Genomic DNA, 23,659 nt, shown 5'->3' with positions numbered 1-23,659 from the left:
TGAGGCATAATGTTTGTGTATTCATCCAAATCCTGTTTGTTTTTTCTCTAAATATACTGTGAAAAGAGGCTGAAATTTTGGAAGTCGGAAGGAGAAGATAACTTCCCCTTTGCAAGGTGTTCAGATTAAGGTGGGGATGCAGATTAGTGGGTGAAAATAGCAAAGGTGTGATTAAGTCTCAGTCAGAGAATTCAGGGATTTATAACTCAGGGAAGAGAGAAAATTCACTCAGACAAGGACATGGGGAGGAGTTCAGAGGATGTCACACTCGATGGAACTATGAAGTGTTGGGAAGGCAACAACAACAAAAAAAGATTCAATGAACAGACAACAGTGTGGATCAAAAGGTACTCAAAAGACTGACAACATGTTCAGGGCCTCAAACACAGCAAGTAGATAATACACACACTGACTTTTCTTCATATCTAAGAAGTAAATCCTAGAACAGAAGCGGGACACCTCCCACAAGTGACTGTAAATGCTCTTTGTGGGTTTGAGAAGTTTAGGTTTTAAAGAGTTGAGAGTGGGGCTGAAGAGTTGGTTCATCAGTTGTAGGCACATACTGCCCTTGTATAGGAACAGAGTATGGTGGCTGCCATAACCTATGTCAGATGGCTCACAACTACCTATAACTGCACCTTCAGGGTATACAATGCTCTCTTGTAACCTGTGAGGGTACTGCAGTCATGTTCACAAATCCATATTCAGGAACACACACACATACACCACACACACACACACACACACACACACACACATACACACACACATACACACACACATATATTTTAAAAATAACCAGGCACAGTGGCACAGGCCTTTAACTCCAACACTCAGAAGGCAGAGGCAGGAGAAGGCTTGTATGTTCAAGGCTAGTCTAATCTACAAAGGCATCCAGAGGTACAAAGAGAAACCATTTCTCAAAAGAAAAAAAAAATGAAAATGAAATCTTTGAATGAACCTTTTGCTGAAATTTAAGGAATGATAAGATTAGCAACCTAGCCAGGTAGAATAGGATGTTCACATAAAATACAGTTAAGTTTTAGATAAATAAGTGATGCTTATTTTAAGAATAATCCTTATTTAAATCTTTTCTGAGACTTACAGATACTACAAAAGTGAAATATTTATTGCTGTCCTGAAAGTCAGTTTTCAATAGGGTTCATACATGTTTATGCATTAAAATTTTCCAGCTTCATTCTAGTGGCACTGTTGAGGATGAATTGAAGAAGAAAGACCATTTTGAGGGATGAGTTGTTAACACGGCGACTCACATGTACTGAAGCTGGTGTTCAGGAATTGGATTCTTTTTTTTCCAGGACACAGAAAGATAAATCCTACAGAGAAAGGCTATCTTTAGTTCTTGTTCGGAAGTCAGCAGATATTTTAGGATGAATAGTTGGTGTTATTGTTCCAGTACTGTAACCCTAGTTATATGATGGAGACATCTGTTTCTTTGATAAGTAGATGTATATTTGCCTGCCTGCTCTTCAGACTATGGTGTAAATAGTCTTGTAAGAGTGTGTAGGATGCAAGGGCTCGGTAGCAAGGTCTCAGTGGTTTTCATAAGTCCGAGGCCTAAGCTCTTAAACATGCAAAAATGAGCTTTTGTTATCATTTGAATATGTCTGAGTCTTCACATAAATATTATTTCAATAGCTTTATTGTCAAAGGACATTAATGTTTAAGTCAAAAGATCAGAGAAGGAGATTGGTACAATGTTGTATGCTGGGTTCTTTCCCCTAATGTGTTCTTTGTTATTCTAATCTCATCAAAATCTATGCATTTCTTAGCAGAAGTTCTATTGCCCAAACTTAACTCCTTAGCCTCTAACTATCAACATAATTCAGTCTGCTGTATGGTTCATCTCTCAGAGCTTGCTTGGTTTATCGCTTGTATTCATATTTAATTGAAAGTTATAAGAGGGGAGGGGAATGAATCTCTGCCCTATTCTAAGAAAGTTCTATATTATCTTATAGGACATTGGGGATATAATATTTTATCAGTAGGATAGCACTGATAGCCAAGAAATAGGACAAGAATCTAGGTTCGTGTGACACCTTATACATTTTAGATCCCCCTGAGGCCCTCTTAATTATGTCCCTTGAGGTATCACATGGAAGTAGGATTACAAAAGCAAAACGGACACAAAACTGTAGAACCAGAACTTTTTAGAGGGTGTTCAGTTCATCCTATAGATAGTGAAAAATGGAACATAAACCACACTAAAGAGACATAATCTTAATATTGCTTGATTAGATAAAAGGTGTCAACTAGCAGTAAGCCATATACTATTTTAAGAACAGAACAACCCAGATACTAGGACTCAGTGGATTCTCTTGGGACTCATATCTAAGTTCTCAAATGGGCACCATCCCAGAGAGATGGCTCAGAATATTACTAGCATTACCTATTCTTGCAAAGTACTGAAGTTCAGAACCCAGGACCCATGTCGGGTGGGCTCAAAACTGTAAATGTGGCTCCAAAAAATCTTCTACCTACTTCTGACTTCTGAGGGCATCTGCATATGCATGAAATGCCTTCACATACACACACATACACACACACACACACACACACACACACACACATATACACACACAAATTAAAATATAAATGCGTTTTTCACTTATTCATTTTTCATACCATTCATCCCAACAGAAGTTTCTCCTTTCTCCACTCTTTCTTGTTCCTTCTGCTCCCCCAGATCTACTGATTCTCTTATTTCCTTTTAGAAAAGTTCAGACCTCCCAGGGATAGCAACCAAGCAAAACATAACAAATCCTCATATAAAGGCTGGAGGAGGCAACCCTGTAAAAGGAAAAGGGTCCCAAGAGTAGGCAATAGAGTCAGAGACATGTCCACGACCATGCCAAGGAGTTCTACAAAATTCTCAAGCTAAACATTCACAATATACATTTAGAGGACCCAGTGCAGACCAGTGCAGTCTCCATTATTGCCACTTCTGGTTCTGTGAGGCCTTATGTTTCCTGGTTAGTCACAGTGATCCTGACCGTTCTCTGTCCTACAATCCTTCCTTCCCCTCTTCTGTATGGTTTCCTAAGCTCTGCCTAATGTTTGTGTGTGAGTCTCTGTTCTGCTCCCATCTTTGCTATGTGATGCTTCTCTGATGACAATTGGGCTAGGCACTAATCAATAAGTACAGCAGAATTGAAAAATATCATTATGAATCATTTCATTTATTTATTTATTTTCTTTCCTCAGTCTTATTGGGTTCTGTTCTAGTTCTATATGCCATTCTGGTCCTAGTTTCTGGCAATCCATGCAGAGTTCACCATAGGCTCCCTTTTGTGGCATGGACTTCAAATTAGATCAGTAATTGGTAGGTCATTCCTCCAAGATCTTGGCCACCATTGCCCTAGCCTGTCTTGCAGGAGATAGGTTAAGAATTTATTTTCTGATCTCAAAGCTTAGATCTACAACATTCAATCAGCACTTTTATTTTAGAAAACAGAGGCTGAGAAAAACACAATTATTTCAACAGAAGCTGGTAAGAAAGATTACAGTAATAAATCAACATCTCTGGGAATTCATTAGAACCCATGTGTCACAGTTATGATGAAGTGAACAGCTGGCAGCATCCTCTTAAGAACCAGTAAGATGAACTTTGAGTATGAAGAATGTTGGAAGTTAAGTATAGTAAGCCATCTACCTCAGTATGTCTCAAATACAGACTGGTGAGCAGCCTTCACAATAACATCCATAGGTATCTCATAGTCTTACACATTTATTCACTGCCACAGCTTTTATCAAGGTTTCTGATCTATAGTATGATCACAACTGACTGAGAGTTAATTACTCAGTTAGACTTGGCTCTGTGTGCTGGATTTATGTCACATGATAAAAGCTAGGACTTTCAGGAGATGAAAGAAACCTAATCGAGACAATTCTTTCATATGATTTTATTGTAGGAAAGCCTGTATGATATTTCTTACATAGTGATTGATGGGGGGAGAGCTCACCTTATTTTGGGTGGGACTAAGTCTACACTGGTAGTACCATGTTCTATAAGAAAGAAGGCTGAGCAAGCAATGAAGAATTAGGCAGTAAGCATCATTCCTTATGGCCTCTGAAGCAGTTCCTGCCTCCTAGTTCCTGCCCTGTTTGAATTTCTGTCCTGTCTTCTTTTTATGATAAACAGTGATGTGAAAGCATAAACCAAATGATCCCTTTTCTTTCCATCTTTCTTTGATCATGATTTTTCCTTACAGCAAGAGTAGCCAAAGACATCCTGCTTCCAGTTTGGCTTCCCTTCCTAGTTTGCAAGTAACTGAAATTATTTGAAGAAGGAATCTGATTTTTATTCATAATCTGAGATAAAGTTAAATGCAAATAATTCAGGAAGCTGGGAACATGGTCTCAGCAGCTGGAAGAGTATATAATCAATGGAAGACCATTCTCAAGTATGATGGCATATTAGAGAACAGAGAATGTCACTGAGATGCAATCAGTGGGTGTGGATGAGCAAAGAGATGTGAATCAGGTAGAGACAAATACAAGGCACAGGCTACACCATTCTCGACAACTGTGAAGAATTTAAACAGAGAGAGATTGAGTAGGGACTTTTTGAGATGGTAAAGGGGCAAAGAAAATTTTCTGACATTTGTTTGTTTGTTTATCTATCTATTTACTTAGCAGTAAGAGAGTCTATATCCGAATTTCACCCAGGTTAGAAGGTTAGACAAGTACTCTGTTACAGAATCATATAATTAGCACAAAGTGTGTGTGTGTGTGTGTGTGTGCATGTGTGTATATGTTGTACTACTTCTTGTCAGTGTGCACATGTTTGTGCTATTAGATTGTGAAAATATGCATGTGAACACCTTACCATTGAGGCATCTTTTTTTAAGTCATTATTCTTAGCTTTTATTCTTAATCTTCAAAAAACAAACATTTGGCCAGTGTCTTCTACTTTTGGTTATATTAGAAATATAGAGGAAGTAATACAAAAGCCTTGGCATTATAGAGCTTATATCATAATGGAAACAGTTCACAGACACACACACACACACACACAATCTACATGTAGGCTTTCTAAGCGTGTCTGCAGAAGCCAATGATGATTCTTCTTGATCCATGTAGACGTGTATAGTCCTCATGAAGCTATGCTGAAGTTTCACTCCCTTACTTCTACTGAGACACTGTTCTACTGTGGTCCCACCTTTGTTTTCTGCTTATCAAGTTTACCTTAACATTTGTTAAGAATATGTAATTGTATTTATGTGTTTATGTTTGCAGCACTTTTAGGTAAGATTTTCCCTCAAATTACCCAGGTAAGCCTTGAATTCACAACCCTCTCAGATTGGTCTCCTAAGTCTCTGGTATTGCCGGCATGTGCTCCCATGTCTGACAGAGGTGGGGGATCCATAGGACACAACCAATATTTTAACATATCTCTCAAGGAGGTCTCTAAATGGGTACTCATCATTCATATAATTTCACCAATCTAGTTAATACCGTGATTAACCAAAGAAACCAATTTCTTTGACTTAGGAGGTCTTTTGTTTTACATTAGTTCTAATATAAAGCATCCAGTGAACGGCTTCCAGTTTAGAATTCATAAAGTCCCTGACACCAGAATGATGAGCGATGCCAAAGCACCTTGCTGTGTGTTAGGATTGCTGTTTTGAGGTGTAGAAGGTAACTTGTACATGCCAATCACAAGGGGATGCAGTGATGGAGAAGGGGCTCCCTTCAAGTTCTGTGTTTCTTCCCTGTACCACAAAGAAGAGAAGGTGGTATCTATCAGATTGTCTTTTATTTCTCTCTCATGACTTCTTCAAGTAAGGCTTTCATCTCCACTGAACTTTACCAATGGAAAACTGAGGGGGAATCAAAATTTCTATGGCTAGTTGTGGAAAGTGAAATTAAATCTTCTTCCAGTGAGAGAAGAAGATACACAATCTTCATGCCTGCAATAAATGTGAGAGTTTTCACTCATTTTGCAAGACTACTTTTCCACAGTACTCTTTTAGATGGGATTTACCTCTCTTTTCCTCATAATGTGTATGTTATTAAAGACTGCATTGCTATGGTAGTCTGAATAATAATATAGTATGGGTCATTATTAGCATGACAGGTAGCAATGATCTCTATGAGCAAACTTCTAGGGTAATCAGCAGGGAAGTATAAAAGTGAGGAACTGTTTCATGAGTCAAATGTAGTGATGGGTGAAGGAGTCTAGGAAAATGCTTCAGTCACTACTGCAGTTGTCATAGAATCAAAAGGACCTGAGTTCAATCTCATGGCCAAAAATAAAAAAAATAAAATAAAATAAACCTGACAGGACAACGTATCTCTATAATTCTAATGCTGTGGAAAGCCAGAGACAAGATGGTCCCTGGAGCTTGCTAGCACGCAGCCTAGATAATCTCACAAGCTCCATGTTCAGTGAGAGATTCTGTCTCAGTAAAATAGAGTGAAAAACTGTTAAGAAAAACATATTGTGTTGGCCTCTGGCCTCTAAACTCATCTTCACAAGGATGAATTCAAACACATGAACACATATTCAAACATACACAACATACACACATGTACACCTATCTTATAAGGGATGAAGAGAAGAACAATAACTAGCAATGGGTACCTTCACATATAATCAGATACAGCTGGGAATACAACATGGCCATACAGAACTTACTGGATCAAGTGACTCACTTTAAAAGTAACCCTAAAAGTAATTCCTTCCAAAATTATCCAGGAATAAAAACTATTTGGGATGAGACCAGCACAGCTCAATCAACGGTATCTTGGTCTTACAAAAGAGAAATACAAATAGAATTTGCTCCCAGTATTCACTTCTCTCAACCTATCTCTTCATATTTACAGAGTACTATAGATGCCTCTGGTATCAGCAGGTCCACTGCTAACTAGTGAAACACCACCTAATTAGTGAAATACCACCACTAACAGGAGTTATCAGAAGGTTACATATATCCATAGGTATTTTATGATAAGTATTTTCTTCAACTATTTTCATCTGTGTAAATTGTTAGCTGTCATATATTTTCTGACACTCTATTTTTTGGTAAAATATTCTGTGCTTAGTTGGGTTCGGTGGCTCATGTCTTTAATCCCAGCATTCAGGAGACAGAGGCAGGCATATCTCTGAGTTTGAAGCCAGCCTGGTTTACAGAGTGAGTTCCAGTACACCCATGGCTATTCAGAGAAACCTTTACTTTAAAAACAAAAATCAAGCAAGGAAACAAACAAATAACAAAGAGTCAGTGCTTTACTCATTGCTGTGGCAAAATATCTAACAAAAACACTTAACGGAGAAGCATTTATTTTGGCTCACATTTTGAAGACACTGCCCACCTTGGTGGGTAATACATGGGAGTAGGAAGATGATACAGCTGCACAAGGGGCAGCCACATTCAAGAAGCAGATAAAGATAAATGTGCATGCTCAGCTCAGTTTTTCCTTTGTACTCAGTCCAGAATCTCAGTCCATTCAAGATGCTGCCCACATTTAGAGTAAGTATTCCCACCACAACTAAGCTAATCTATAAACTCCTTCAGAGAGGTGTGCAGGAGCTTTTAGATCCTGTCAGCTTAACAATATTGGCCATCATGAAATGACTGTAGCTGCATTAGCCTACACTCTGAAATGTCATCATCTTACTGAAAATCCTGCTGCCAGTCCAACACAGGATTTTACCGGAAACTGGAGTAGTTTAGTACACCCTTGTACATTTTAGTGGCTAGTGTCTTTCTTTTGCCTGTGTCTTCTAATGTGTTTAAGAACAGACCCCAATATGTATCTATATGTTTTTCTATTAAAGTCTCATAAAAATTTGACCAATTATAATAGTCTATCTTTATCCATGGCAAGCAAACACATGCACCTAAGTATGCCAGAGGACAACCTGGCTCTCATTCCTCAGAAGCAACCCACTTTGTTCCTTAACGTGAAGTATCTCATTGGCCTGACATTTGCTAACTGGGCTAAACTGACTGGTCAGCAAAGCCAGGAATCTCCCTTTCATTACCTCCCCAGTGTTGAGGTCAAAATTGTCTCATTTGCACCCAGATTTTTCACAGGTCTTGATGTGTATAAGACAAACACTTCAGCAGCTAAACAAGCTCTCAAGCTCCACACATGAGTCCTTAAAATGTTTTACTTATTTGCAAAATAAATTTTATTGAATTACTTTTTGACCTTGAAGGTTTCAAAAATTCTTGATAACTCATGTCAATAACAAAACTGCTGTACCCCGTCAATGCTCAAAATCTTTGAAATGTTATCTAGTATCAGTAACGCTAGCCAAGAGCTTACCTACTTCCTGATGCTTAAACTCCATAAACACAGCCCAAGTTAAAACTTATAAAACCCAAACATTAGCACACCTTACCATGCTTTATGATCTTAAAATGGCTAAGAAATCAAAATATGTGACTATTTTCAAATTGAGATTATTGAATTCACTTGAAATCAATCTTTAAAATAAGTCTCTTCACTAATTTAAAACAAAGTTCAAAGATTTGGGGGAAAGGGTCTTTTTTTTAATTAAGGAGAAAGATTAAGGCTGTCTTTCAATCAGCCTCAAAGTTTGTTTTATGTATAGTAAAATTCAGCAGAAAGAACAGCTAGACTGATTTCTTAGGCATGTGGGCAAGGTGAGGACTCTTATTCTTGGCCTTCCTACAGACATAAAATTGAGATACTTAATTGTTTCCATAAATATAGTACTAATGTGTTTTTTTCTTTCCTGTAAATGTTGAAAATTCCTTCAGAATCCTGTACCCTGAGCATGCATATGGATGTTGACTGAAATAGCTATCCTGTGAAATTGTTAATGCCAATGTGATTTCATTCAACTGGAAAGAAGGGTTGCGTCCTTTAGTATGTATCACCTCTGAGGCTCTGGGCATAAATCATTGGTGGGGAAGTAGACCTTCCTGCCTTGCTAAAATTGAGATAGTCCAAGATAGTTCTATTTTTTTTAATTTTATTGTTACTGCAGGAGACAGTGCACATATCAAGGCACTCATGTCACAAACATATTGTGACTGTGGAGTTGATATGGTCCTCTAAAGTTTATGTGGATCCTGGATATTAAGTCAAGTTTTCAGGTTCACTTGGCAAGCTCCTTTTTTTTGCCATCTCACCAATCAAAGACAGATTCCTCAATATTAAACATGACTTAAAAGTAGTAACTATAGCTGAACATTATTTTCAAGTTATAAATAAGAACAAACACAAATTCCTTTTTTATTCAAGGAGGAATAATAGTTCTATAAATACAAAATGAGCTGGAAATTTTTCTTTTATATATTTATATAAAGAACACCTTTAATTTTTTATAACTAAAAAATAAATAATTCTTTAGTATTTAACAGAACTTAGTGAAAAATTTATTCAGAATAACACATTTTTAACATATCCAGCTGCGTAGAGTAGGACATTTTGCTAAAGTCAACATATTTTTTTTGAAAATCAAAATTAGGCACAGATTTGTTCTAGTTATTTTCTGTGCATGTGCACCCTCATATGTGTTAGTTCATGTGTATGTATAGGTGTGTATGCACATATGTACAAGTGTATGGAGAGTCTAGAAGTCAACCTTGCATGATGTCCTCAGGGGATAAGTCACCTTTAGTTTTGAAACTGTCTCAGTTTGATCAGACTGGTCAGCAAGGAAGATCCAGGAGCCTACAAGCAGCAAGTCAGCACATTATCAGTGCTAAGATTATATTTCTGTGCCACAAAATACAGCTTTTAAATTTGTAACAGTGTTCTTACTATTGTGTATATGCATATTCATGTATCTTGTCATTCATGTGGAGGTCAAAGGACAAACTATGAAAGTCAATTCTCTTCTTCCAATATGTGGATCCAAGGGATCAAATCCAGGACCTTAGGCATGGCAGAAAGTGAATTTAGCCATTAAGTCATTTTGCTCCCCACTTTTATGTGGGCCCTTTTAACTCAGGTCATAATGTTCATACCAAGGTACTTTGCCAACTGAGCTGTCACTCTGCCTCTTGTTCCTTTTTTATATAGAGCCTAGATGTTTATAAGCACTAGCTATAAACTTTTACAAAGAAATGATCCTTCCCAAACTTGGAAGAACTATTGATATTTTGCACATCTTTTATTTCCAGATACAAATATACTTGTTTTGCTAACCTTACTCTTGGAACGATACTGGCAGTGATTTAAAATTGAAATGAACTATTTTGAAATAGAACAAACATGACTTCTTTATGTTTTGACAGTCAAATTTCCCATTTGGAGTCAAAATTGTAATTATTATATAAGTAACAGAAGGAAAATTAAAAGCCAAGGCAAGAGATAGAAAACTATGCCCACATTTGATAGTTTTCTAGGGTCTACTGCTTTTGAAGAAAATATTCTTTGAAGGCCTTTAAGATACTGTTACTATGGAAAAAAGGGCTTATGTTCATCTTTGGATGTTTCAAGAGACCTGGTGAGTGAGGCAATGCAATTATGATTATTAATGAGAACCAAAAGGTAAAGTAGTTGTGGAGTAACAGGATGCCAATTCAGCATTTATCATTCAATGGACAGGGTACTAGGTGAGTGGAAATCACCTCAGGGGCTGAAATCACCAAGCTGAAATGATGCATCTTACCTTCATGAATTTACAGCAAAGGTGAGAAGAAATATCAATGTTCTTAAATGTAATCATAAAGATAGGTTTTATGACAGACAACAGGGGCTGTTTATAGAATGATGCCTAGGAAAGTTGGGACTTCCAAGTTGGGTTGAATTTTCTGATCAAGATTGTCTCACAGGAAAAGTGAGGTGAGGTTTTTTCTTCCCAGACTCATTCCTTCATCTCTAGGTACTTTAACAAGTGGCTTCTCATGCTGCCCAATCTCCAAGATCACAGAGGTCTTTATATAAACTGTTACCACTACTGTCCCTCACTAGAGTTATGGTGACGTATCACTTTGACATGGGTAGTAGGGATTCTGTGAAATGGAGTTGAGGCACAGCATTCCTCGGCCAAGGACAGAAGGGAGAACTGCTACACTGGGCAAAGCACGCATGCAATGTTCATTGATGTGACAGTGTGGAAGGTAATGGGATGGGGACATCAGACTAAAGGGGTAAGACCTGAGCCACTAGCCTAAGACTAGAAGTTAAAACTTACTAATAGATTCTAACACATGTTCACTGAAATGGAACAAAACAAAACTAGTACCCTTCAGTTAGTGAGACTGCTAAGCCACCTTCCTGCCTCCTTCAAACGCTATAGGCTTTTTACATCTTCGGTTTTCACACTGAGAGCTGGAGATGAGAGCTGGTGACTTGAAGCCTACAGAAAATCTTTCATGCTGTGAAAAATAGCTGCTTGCAGGCCAAGGTTCTGTCCTCTGATTTCTCATTCTTCCTATATGTTAGTTCTCACTGCTGTGACTAGACACCTGACAGAAGCACTTCTGTGAATGAAGAGTTCATTTGGCATCAGTTTGAAATTACAGCCTACCATGGTGTGGATAGGATGTAGCCATCCAGTTTGCTCTGGCAATTGGGAAGAAGAGACATGAGTACTAGAAACTAGGTGGTATTATCTTCCCTCATTTACTCTAAGAACCCAGCTCAGGTATCTCCTCCCTCTTCAATTAACTATTCAGGGGCATTTCCATAGATATACTCAGAGGAGCGTTTCCATAGTGTTTCTAGATCCTGTCAGGTTAACAGTGAGGTTTAACTATGCTGCCATTTCAGTCACTTCTCTTTCTTCCTCGCTTCCACTGGCTTATTTATTCAGATGTCAGGCCTGGAGAAGAGTGCAGTCAGAATATGTGTGACACATCCCATGCCTGCCCCAGAAACTGCTTTTCCCTATGGAATGCTATAGCTCCTGTTCTTGCTCTCTGCTTGGTCCTGGTGTCCTGGAGTCCTACCTGCCTCTGTACAGGAAAGAAGCCCACTGATTACTTTCTACTGTGGTCTGTCAAAACCAAGCTTTTCTCCATCATCTCACAATTAGAAGACAGTATCATCATTCTATTCTCATTGTTGGAAGTGTCAGCTGCTGCCCACTGGTACCCTGATGGATACTGATATCTGTTGTATATTTTACACTCAACATGTCAGAACAATACTTCACCACACTCCATACTTGCCAAGCTTTTATATCTTCTCAGTTGTGGCTATTCCCTTTTACCAGTTGTCAACCTCTAAACCTCAGAGTACATCTTGCCTGTTGCCCACTTCCTCTTATGAACCACACAGAATTACTAAGGAAATTACATTAGCTCTACTTTCAACATGTAGCCAGAAGCTTGTCTTGTCTCCTCTCTCCAATTGTTGAAAATAAATTCTAGCTTTGGCTTTTATTTTCTGTTTTTCAGATTAGTGTATTGCTGTTTCATGGCCCTTTTTTTTTTATGTTCCCTGTTCAACCAGTTGTGTGAATGACATCGAATAGATTGTGATATCCCTATTCATGTGTCTCTCAACTCAAAATGAACCCCTGTAAGTGTAAGCAACACAGTTCTGACATTTCAACCCTCTCGCTAAGAGCCGCACCAGCTAGAATATGCTGAAGTCCCTTCAGGAGACTCTAGCTTGCATGTCCTTTCATATGGATCTAGGCCCACCCTGACAACCCTACATAAATGTGTCTCATGTCTTGTTACTTTCAACACTAATCTTCAACTTTGTCTTTCGATTTTGTTTCCCAGCATGATAGTACTCTAGTGTGCATGGAGTGTCATTTTTCTCAATGTGCTTGTATCAGTTGCTTTTCTCATTCCTGGACTAAGTACCTAACAGAACTTCAGAAAGCAAAGGTTTATTTTGACTCACAGTGTGAGGACACTGCTATGGAAGGGAAGGGGGGCTTAGGAGGCATTCATAGTCAAGAATCAGAGGTCAATGCTGATGTTCAACTCCCTCCCTCCACTTTATTCATCCCAGGGTCCCAGAGCATTGGATGATGTTACCTACATTTAGGGTGGGTCCTCTCACCTCAATCAACCAGTCTAGACACTCCCTCACAGCCATGCCCAGAAGTTTTGTCTGTTGAGAAATGTTAGATCCCCTTGAGTTAACATAGCACATTTGTCGGTTCCTTGCCAGCAGGTCCAGGCAAGAGGAGAGTGGTCCCAGTCTCTCCGGGGCTGGGCTGAATGGGATGGTCAATTGCGAGGGCCCAAAAAAAACCACACTGGGCCAGGAGTCTTGTTAAAGCAGGAACTCCACTTTATTGCGCCAGCCTCTCACTTATATAAATTCAGAGCCTAGGGAGGGGGATTTTTGGTGGGGTGACGTGACATATGAGGTTGGAAAGGGTGACAGAGGGTATGAGGTGACTGACAGGGCCAATATCAAAGCTCTACATTAATAACTGTAGGACAGAGGCAGGGCCAAACAGGTCTTGCTGAGTCACCTTGGTATGGAAGTGACTGAGATAGGTCTCAAAACTCAAGCCAGGCTCTCCCACAAGGCTGCAGAAATGATCCAGGCTCAGGTTTGTTCACAAGGTGTAAACCAGAGCCAAAATGGGGCCCAACACACATTAGCTATCACACTACAAAATACCAAATGTTAATGAACTTAGAACAACAGAGACATTGATCCCCATGTTCAGAGGCTAATATTAGAAATCAATGTGGTATTAGAGCCATAGTCTTTTCAGAAGTAGTGGAGGAATACAGCTTGTGCTTCCTGTTTCTGGTAGTTCTAGACATTCTCTGACTTGTAGAAGTCTAGCAATCTTTCCCTCTGTCCTCCTTCATCTTCCTTCAGAGTTTCTGTGTGGATCAGGGGATTCCATGTTCCCATTTCCATAATACCTCACTTCAACTTGACTAAATCTTCAAGGAATGTGTCCAAATGCATTCAAAGATAGAATGTTGTACTTCAATGCATCTATCTATCATTTATCTATCTGTCTGTCTGTCTGTCTATCTATCTATCTATCTATCTATCTATCTATCTATCTATCTATCATCTGTCTGTTTCTATCTCTGTATATGTGTGTTGTGTCTATGAGAATATGTTCTTCTATTTGTGTGTTAGTGTTTATAACTGTGTGTATCTAAACATAGAAGTCAACATAATCTATTGTCCTCAGTCACACTTAGTATTACCTGACTTATATATTACCAATTCATCAGGTCAACAAGTCCCAAGAATCCTCCTGTCTCTGTATCCTATGTTGAGATTGTAGATGAGCAATGCCAAACCTAGGTTTAATGTGGATGCTAGGAATTGAAGTTAGTACCTCATATTTATGTATCAAGAATTTTATATACTGAGCAAATGAACTCTGAACATATGAATTTGAGGGTCACACAGTTAAATCAATGACATCCAGTTGATAATTTTCAGATCCAATGTTCATACTTGGTTTCAAACCAAAGTGAGGATTTTAAAGCCAGAATTTCATGTTCTTTTAACATTTTTATGGCTACTATGGCTATGCATGTAGGACTGTGTGGGGAAAAAGGGGGATACTCGGTAGGCATTTTGTGAATGGAAGGGAAAAGTCTGAGTAACCGACTAACGTAAGAACTAATGTGACATGAAACTCTAGATGGTGCCTTGGACACTTTGGCTTATTTTGTGAAAAAAAAAAAAAGCACATTCTGATTTAGAAAAACAACAACCTACTGGCCCCTTTGTTTGGCAAATACTACCTTCCTGGATACTTTAGGGATCCATGTTTTGTTTTAATAATTTTCTTTTCTCTATTTTACATAAACCTTAAATCTGAGAAGTAGCCTCTGCCATCTACTGACATATAAGTGATACAGCAACCACGCTTACAAAATATCTAGGGGCAGTTTATGTAACATTCTAACATGATATTTATAAGAAAATTTTATGTGTATGTGTAATAAGGCTTTAAATTCTTGCCTTGACCTCTCCAAATAAGGGACAATAACCCAGAATGATAAGCCAAATATTCTCATTTTAGGAAATTTATCACAGTAACAGAAATGAAAGTAGGATGAGATTTTTCTCCATTTTTAGCATAATGAGAAAATTAATATATGGGTCACAGATGTTATTCATAGTGTCCTAATTCATAAGAGACTTTTTTAGAAACGATGGAAGATATCAAAAAGACTTGAATAATGACTGAAAGTACAACAACAATAGACAAATGAACAAGTTATTGAAAGGCATTTCCAGAAAAAAAAACCCTCAAAATATACAAAAAGCACATTAAAAGGGATCAGTCATACTGAAAATTATTAATACATATTTAAACAGTAATGAAAATTTACTTGGTATTTATTATCCCAACAAAAAGCATAGAACTGTGTAAGATTGGGGATAGGCAAGTGCTGGAGAAGCAGCTGACATAGAGAAGAAGAAATTGAAACTACATGCCATAGTGAACAGGGAGCCAAGAAGATTCTAAAAGACATTACCATGGGAATACATTTGGGAATGTTCCATGCAGCTATTTTTGTGAGCTGAGACTGGCATAAGTTATAGACATATACTCTACCTGTGGATGGGCACTGCCCAGTGAAGATCCTGGGGTTAGGAACTAAAATGCAGAAGCTAATGTCTCTCTCACAGGTAATTCAACCTGCCCTAAATTCATTGAAAGTTGTCCAGATCTGCAAGTCCATCTGTAGATGATGGCTTAAATTCCTTGAAAATATTTCTGGTAGTGTAACTGAATCTTATGTTAGCCCTATTGTTACCCTTACAAGAGACCTCCTGGTTGATTTCTTGAGTGATTATAACTGTCAATATTCCTCTTAACACTGCGTAAGAGCAACCTCACCACATTCTCATGTGCATTTTTGTTTTCTTCATGACAACTCTTAATAGGATGATATGGAATTTTAATAAATTTTAATTTGTGTTTCTCTGATGACAGAGTATGATAAACATATTTTACAGAGTCCATGAGAATTTGTATCATTTTTGATAGTCATTTCTTGATACATTTACTAGTTTGATGATCTAACGAGTACTTATGGTTAATATTTTGAGTCTGTTATACAGTCATATTTTATGAAAGTGCTTTAAGCATATCATCATTAAGGTTTGTAATACAATTATCTGGTGGTTCAGGTTCATTTTCATCTTGAGTAGAGTTAAAATCATCACAGAAACACATCTTTGGATGTATCTATGAGGATATTTCCAAAAAATTTAACTGAGTTGGGGAGATGCACATTGAGTGAGGCTGGTACTATCCCACAAAGTGGGGCTCCGGACTGAATAAATAGGAGAAAACTAGCTATATACTGGCATTCACCTGCCTCTACTTCCTGACATATCATGTGATGAACTTCCTCACTCTCCTTTCCCCATATGTGTCTTCTACTAAAATGGTCTGTACCAACAACTGAAGCAAAAATAAATCTGTTTTTCTGTAAGTTACTTCCTGTTTGGTATCTTGTCACACCAACAAGAAAAAGAACTAAAACAATTATCTTCTGTTTTAATTTGGTAAAATTATTTGTCAATAATAGATGTTTAGATAAGATATTTTATTGGATTATAATTTTTATTTATTGAACTAATAATCATTATTTTCCTCTTGACTTTTAATTTTGCAAATAATAATAATACATAGCATTCTCTATAAAGCCACTTTTATCATGTTGATTGATGCTAAATTCTTTTGTGTTTTTTTTTTCCTTCTCAGAGACAAGTTTATTTCTCATAGAGTTCTCCTCTAAGCACCAAACATTCTCAAAATATTTCATCATTATTGACATAAGTCTATTTGAACTCTTAATTATTTTGGACTCTGTTCATGTAATTCATATCATGTTTTATTTTTCTTTTTGTCAAATTTTTGCAGGACACAATATGTGATCTAGCTATTGGGCATTGTCTAGACACACAATATACTGTTATCAAAGATATGAAAGTGTAAATGTATCTCTAATCTTGTAGTCGTCAGCTGGAAGAAACACACCATGGCTAGATTCAGTCTCTGGCCTTACTGATATAGTTCCAGTCTTTCTTCCACTGCTAATGTTTTTTTCCTTTATAAGGTTCCTGAGTTATTTCATGTATGTTCAGATGAGACCATGCTTGCTGCTGTATGAGCACATGTGTCTGTCTGAATGTATGTGAACACAGGAGGACCACTTCAAGTGATGTTCCTCTGATTCCATCCACCTTGGGGTGTGGTACACGATGTCTCAGTTTTACTTTGAACTCAACAATTCATATCAGTGCCAAGTGATCCTTAAGGATGAATCTCCAAACCCCAGTTCTAACATTGCAGCTACAAAAATAATACAGGTTTTTCCATGTGGGTTCTAGGGAATCAAACTCAGGTACTCATGATTCTGAGGCAAGTACTTTACTGACTGAGCCATCTCTGTCAGCTCCTTACTATACAGTGTCTGAGTCCTAAATGTACTGTGACTCACAGGCAAGAGGTATAATTTACCCACTAGCTTTCCTAGTTTCCACTTGATTGACATCTGCATACTGACTATAACTTGGATTTTCTTCAGCTCTTCCAAGATTTTCATAGACCTTTATCTCTGGCCTCAATGTTTTTTAGAATCAGTCACAGTATACCAGAACAATATTGAGTGGCTCCCTTTGCTCAACTCCCATTGCCTGAGTTCCAGAGTTGACTAGTACTGGGTGTAAAGAATTAATCCAGTCATCCATCATTTTCATAGCTCACTCAAGTATCTCAAAGCAGGTCAGAACTTGTAACAACTTCATTATTTTATAGATCACTCCATTTTCATAGACTGGAGCACATTTAGGTATGAATATAATTTATAAAGGAGAAAACAATATTAAAGAATAACAATTTCTAAAGATTACAGAACTCATGTCTGTCTGCCTTGTAATCCAAATGTATTTAACAGCATGGACATTTGACAAACAAAGCAAATGATCTTTTACAGAACTCTCAAAATGGACTGAATCCTTTATGTGTCATTACATTTAATCTTGTTAGAAGTAGTACTTCTAAGAAAGGGTGATGTTCTCATTTTTACCAGAAAGACAAAAGTTCAGAGAGGGTAAATTGATTCCTCAGGAGTCTTTATCCAAAACTTTACTCTTTAACATGGCATCAGACTTCTCTTGGCATCTAGAGCATAGAATAACGTTTATGTCACCTGCTAAGTCCCCATCTCATGGGAGATAGAGACAGGAATGATCAACTGAAGCTGTAAGAGACAAGACCAATGGTGCACCACAGAAAAGATTACGACCAGGCAGATGAGGAATGAGAAGAAAGGAAAAGGAATACTTAGCTTGATATAAGGCAGTGCTATGATTTCCTTTCTGTTACTGTGATAAAAACACTTGAACAGAAAACCCACTTAAGAGGGTGAGGGAAAGGATTTATCTACCTCACACTTCCCAGTCAAAATCTGTTTCTAAGGGAGGTCAGAGCAGGACCTGAAGCAAAAACAACATGGGAGCACCACTTGCTGGCTAGCTCCCAGATTTGTGCTCAGCTAGTTTTCTAATATGGTCCATGAACACCTTCCCAGGAATGTGCCTCTCACAATGGTATGTGCTCTTCTACATTAATTAACAGTCAAGACAATGCCTCAGACATGCCCACATGCCAATCTGATCTAGGCAATCCACCAGATGATTCTCATGTGACTTGGGTCTAGTCAAGTTGACAATTAAATCCACATAAGAAAACCAGGAATTTTGTGTACATAGATTTATTCTCTAATGTTGATGAAAGTACAGAAGTAATATTTCAAGATACACTATATAAATCAAACTCATAATTCAACTTAGACATAAAAAGCAGCTTAGAATTATATGCCCTTTGTCATTTCAGCATTGGTTTAGGCTTAACTTTACTGTTGCTCAAATTAAGAGCTTGCCTGATTGAAATCTAAGCCAACTATAGATCTATACAGGATCTTATAAGATCTGTGTTAATAATGTGTATTGTAAGGTAAAATAATTTGCTGGTCATTCACATATCTATACATCTCTAAATCTCTAAAGGTGTCTAATATCAAAAATAATATTACAACCATTAAGTTTGGTTGGATACTCAAAGTAAAGGTGGTTGCTGCCAAGCCAGACAATGTGAGTTTGACTGCTAAAATATAGCACATGGTAAGAGAGAACTCACTTCTAAAAATTGTACTCCGGTGTCATCATATAAAAATAGACAGACATAATATAATCATTTGAGGATATCGCTAAAGAGGAAAGTGTTCTTTGTCATTTCCTTATGACTCCTGGGTCCAGACTCAGACATGTCCCCATCTTCTATTCTAAATTGGAAATTTCAGGAATCATTCCAAACTATGTAAGAGCTACAGTAGGAATGAATTGTATGAATGTCAAAGCTCCCCCACCACACACACTTAAGTGAATAAATCTCCATTCAAAATTTCTTGGTTTTTCAACTTTTTTTGTTGGCATCATTTCAGTAGTTGAAAGCTGAATCACAAACTTGAAGTGGTAAGGTCAGGGCCTGACTCTGAAAAGTCCAGACAGGACAGTGTCAAGGCAGCATGGAGACATGATCAGCCCAGTAAGTGAAGTCAACATGCTCAGGATGGTCATGCAATTTATCAGTGATCATATTGTTAGGTCTTTTTCTTGATCCTGGCTAGTTCCCAAATAACTAAAACAGAAATTATAAGATTTATGCAATAGCCTTTATAGCACAATATCTGAACAATTACTAATCTATTCTACTCCCCTAGGCTAATCTAGATACCTTTTAGCCAAAGTCCCCAAGATACTTTCATTTAATATTGACTTGACTTTCTCTGTACTAGGTATTTTCTCATGGTGTATTCAGGGACCGCCTTTCCTCCTCCTCTCTCTCACTTCCTCCACCCCTCCCTCTCTCCATCCTTTTTCTCTCTCTTTGCACTCATCCTTGATGACAGAATGACACTCCTATTCTTTCCTCTACATAGTTATTGGCTGATAAGCTTTTATTGACAAATAAAAGAATAAATGAGAGCAATGTATATCTAAACTTGAGACAGAAGATTCTTAGAGAAAGCATAACAATGCTGCCGTTTGCAGACTGCAACAAGATATCAGGGTGGAGAAATCAGCATTTGAGTAATACAAACTTTATACCACGCTCTTCACACAGTGCACTGTAACACAGTGCCAACATCAGGACTTACTGCATTGTCTTCAAGGATGATTCATAGAATCCAAAGGAAATTTTAGATCAGTAAATTCATTAATGCCCAATGAGCAAGCCACACTTTACTGTCCAGGACAGAACATTCCACATTTCTCAAAACGGCCAACACAATCAGCCATAGCCACAGGGAAGGAGTTGTAGTGTAAATTGTTGAGTGGTATCTACTTATCACAGATGTGGAACCAAGAGTAAACAGAAATGCAATTTCTACCAAAGTTCAATGTAGTAAATACATTGGGGTTACTTATATAAGTGTGGTGGTAAAGGGTACACACAGGAGTAGGATAAGTCAAAAGTAGCGGCATCACCAAAAGCCCATGACATCATGTGATGACTTAGGGAAGCAGCAGCACTGCAACTCTATGTACCACTTTCAGGCAGCTCAGCAAGTCCGAGAATCCCCTCCACAGGTGTTAATTATGTTTCTAACCTCGAAAAGAGCCCTTGTGAATCTTGTTTCAGGTCTCTTAGACATGTGACATCAGTTTATGTCTCAAGTCTCAGAAGCCTCTCCTATCCTTCCTTTGAAATAAAATGGCTGTACAACATAAACCTAAAAGTAACTTGAAAACTTGAGAGGCAGTGTGTGTGTGTGTGTGTATGTGTGTGGTCTAGTGAGGGTGTAAATATCTTGAGGGGGACTTCCTCTTTTCAAACAAGGAGAGGATGCAGTGGGGGAGGATCAGCATTAGGTGGTACCTGGAGGAAAGGGGGACTGATATTGAAATGTAAAGTGAATAAATAAATACATTTTTAAAAAGAAAAATAAAATAAGTGAAAGCAACTTGAAGATTGTTTTCCTTTTACTACTGAAGTGTGTCCTGTGGGCTCTGTTATAGGAGAAACTTGAAAAATGAGGCACCAAACTAAGCCAGAAAGGAGACTCCAGTACTACAAGTAGAGTCTTGAGTTCAGTCACATATTGCTTTGTACCCCTTTAACTTCTGTCACCCATGTGTGGCTAAGCACAGCTATATAGTAGTCCTTCACATTAGTTGGTTGATTATTGGGATCTAGAAATATACTGGAATTTTCCTTTATTCATAGAATTTGCCACAAATAAATGAAAGAGGATAAAACATATTGAAATACAGTTGGTGAAGATGTGGGCTGCAGCTGACTTGAGACTCATAGGAAGTCGTTGTGGTGATCCCTGCTATGTGTCTAATGAAAAATCCTAAAGCTATGAGCTGGGAGCTACTATTAAATCCATTGGTCCAGAGTGACTCTTTGGAATCTATTCACACTGCCACAGATCTTGTGGACTCTGAAAATACTGCCATATATACTCTCATGATGTTTTCCAACCTCTGGACAAAAGTATCCATACATGGCTCAAGTAGAGTCTTATGCTAGAAGTCTTTCCCTTGAACCTGTAGCTCCTTCTGGTAATAAATAAATAAATAAATAAATAAATAAATAAATAAATAAAAAACAAACAATCAAAAAACCAACCAAACAAAACAACAGTGTGGTTGAGGTGTTCTCGAATAGGCCTGAGGAAAGTATGTGTTGAAATTTCTTTTTATGTTCTCAGCATTTCAAGATTGTCCCCAGATTATAAGAACTTGGTTTGAACAAAGTGGATGGGCACTGCTGAGACCAGGTCTTCCTCTGTCATCCAGTATGCCATCTGGCTCCATTAATACTGCTAAAACACAGCATAGTCCATTCACTGGCCCAGTGAATTTGCCCAGAGCTTTGACTGCTTTGTTATTAAAACTAATATTTCCATGAATGAAATCTGGAATTTTTCTCTAGCTTAGATATACCTCTAAAACATCACCATATTAAAGATTACAAGCACTAAGAGTGGTAGATATGGAACTTAGCCACAATCTCTGTCCTATCTCCTTTTCAGTAAGAAAATGACTTCTTTCTTGGGGTTCATTTTCAATTTCCAGACATGTACTTTGGCTGCCAACATGTTGATGTTGTAGAAATTGGGAAAGGGGAAGGTTCTGAAATGTAAATAAATAAAACAAATTAAAAATAAAATAAAGAAAGAAAATGACTTCTTGGGGACTTGGAGAAATGGCTTCATGAGCTATAAGCATGAGAACATGAGTTCGAATCTGTAGTATCTACTTAAAAGTGAAGTCAGACATCATCTGTCTGTAACTTCACATTGAGGAGTAGAGAGCCTGGACGATGACCAGGAACCACTGACCTGATCAACAATGAGAACCAAAGTAGAAAACTTTGGGGGATAGTGAGAGCTTCTCTCAAATCTAGAAGTTGAGAAACAATTTCAAGAAACCTTCCACCTGTTCCTGTGTGAGTGCACACACCCACATACACCAAACTAGTATGCATGTATACATAATAGAAGTAAAAACAAAAAAAGTCTTTTCAGAATAGAGTACCTAGTATAGAACCACATATAAAAGACCATGAATGTCAGTAGTGATCATTCCTAGGTAATAAATAGCTCTATCATGAACATAAAATATAGACTTTCAAGCCAACAAGGGGCCTGGTAATGAATTAGAAGTGTTATCACTTTACACCTTTCTGACTCACACATCTGCACAACTTGCACATCACCTCCTTATTCAGCCGTCCTCACAGACTATTATCATCAAAATGCTGTAGTTATTATTAACTGAGCCCTTTCTGCAGACAATGTGAATTATTGTGAGAGACCCTATCTCAGAAAACAATCTATAAGTTGGGGAGGATACACAAGGTTATCCTCTGGTCTCCACGTGGACAAGAATGCATGTGGCATACCTATATACACATATACCTCTATGTGCATACACAAACAGACCTATACACATGTATACCTAAATGTGCACACAAACACAAGCATACACTTATGTGCACATACCCAGAGAAAGCTGCTCAGTACCTAGATTTTTGTTTCAATTTAAGACTGCACTACATATCTAAATTCTTCTTGTCATTATTGATGAAATACTTGGTGATCCTCAGTATGAAAAGTGAGTAAGACATGAACTCTGCATTCAAAAAGAGATGCAATAGTGTGATATCAACCAAATAAACATATATCATTAATTAGATCGAATACTGAGGGGTACAATATAGCTAGAAACTGATAATAAACTGAGAAAGAACAGAGACAGGATAAAATGACCAGTAGTCTGACCATAACTGGATATCCAGAAACAAGAAACTAGAATAATATTTCAAAGGTGTGGGAACTCACAATCACAGTCACATAGCATCTATTGTTTCTCTGAATAAAAGCCCCATAGTTCCCTCTCTTTGGATAATTAGAAACATAGCACTTTACCTCATCCTGTGCTTCTCTGCTTGACTGTTTACAGTATAACACAGATGTGCACTTTTCAGTCCCTTACTGTGGTAGTTTAAATATGAATGAAATGTCCCCTTTAGGCTCAAGTATTTGAACATTTGGTCCCTGGTTGACAGCACAGTTCCTAGACATTTAGAAGTACAATCTTGTTGTAGAAAACATATCACTGAAAGTGGGCTTTGGGATCTTAAAGCCTCAAGGCACTTTCAGTTCTCTGTTTCTTTGTCTATCTATCTATCTATCTATCTATCTATCTATCTATCTATCTATCT

General features: G+C 37.7%; 1 protein-coding gene and 1 pseudogene across 3 annotated transcripts in view; one reads left to right on the top strand and one right to left on the bottom strand.

The window, feature by feature from the left end:
• LOC114626443 (contactin-associated protein like 5-1) overlaps nucleotides 1–23,659 on the top strand; it is an 867,232-nt gene that overhangs the window by 154,598 nt on the left and 688,975 nt on the right. The window lies entirely within an intron of this gene.
• LOC114626455 lies at nucleotides 14,713–14,790 on the bottom strand (annotated as a pseudogene).

This window comes from Grammomys surdaster, unplaced genomic scaffold (genome assembly GCF_004785775.1).
Source record: "Grammomys surdaster isolate TR1022 unplaced genomic scaffold, NIH_TR_1.0 235, whole genome shotgun sequence".
Taxonomy (NCBI): domain Eukaryota; kingdom Metazoa; phylum Chordata; class Mammalia; order Rodentia; family Muridae; genus Grammomys; species Grammomys surdaster.
The sequence above is the reverse complement of the archived record's forward strand: the minus strand, read 5'-3'. Positions and strand labels throughout refer to the sequence as shown.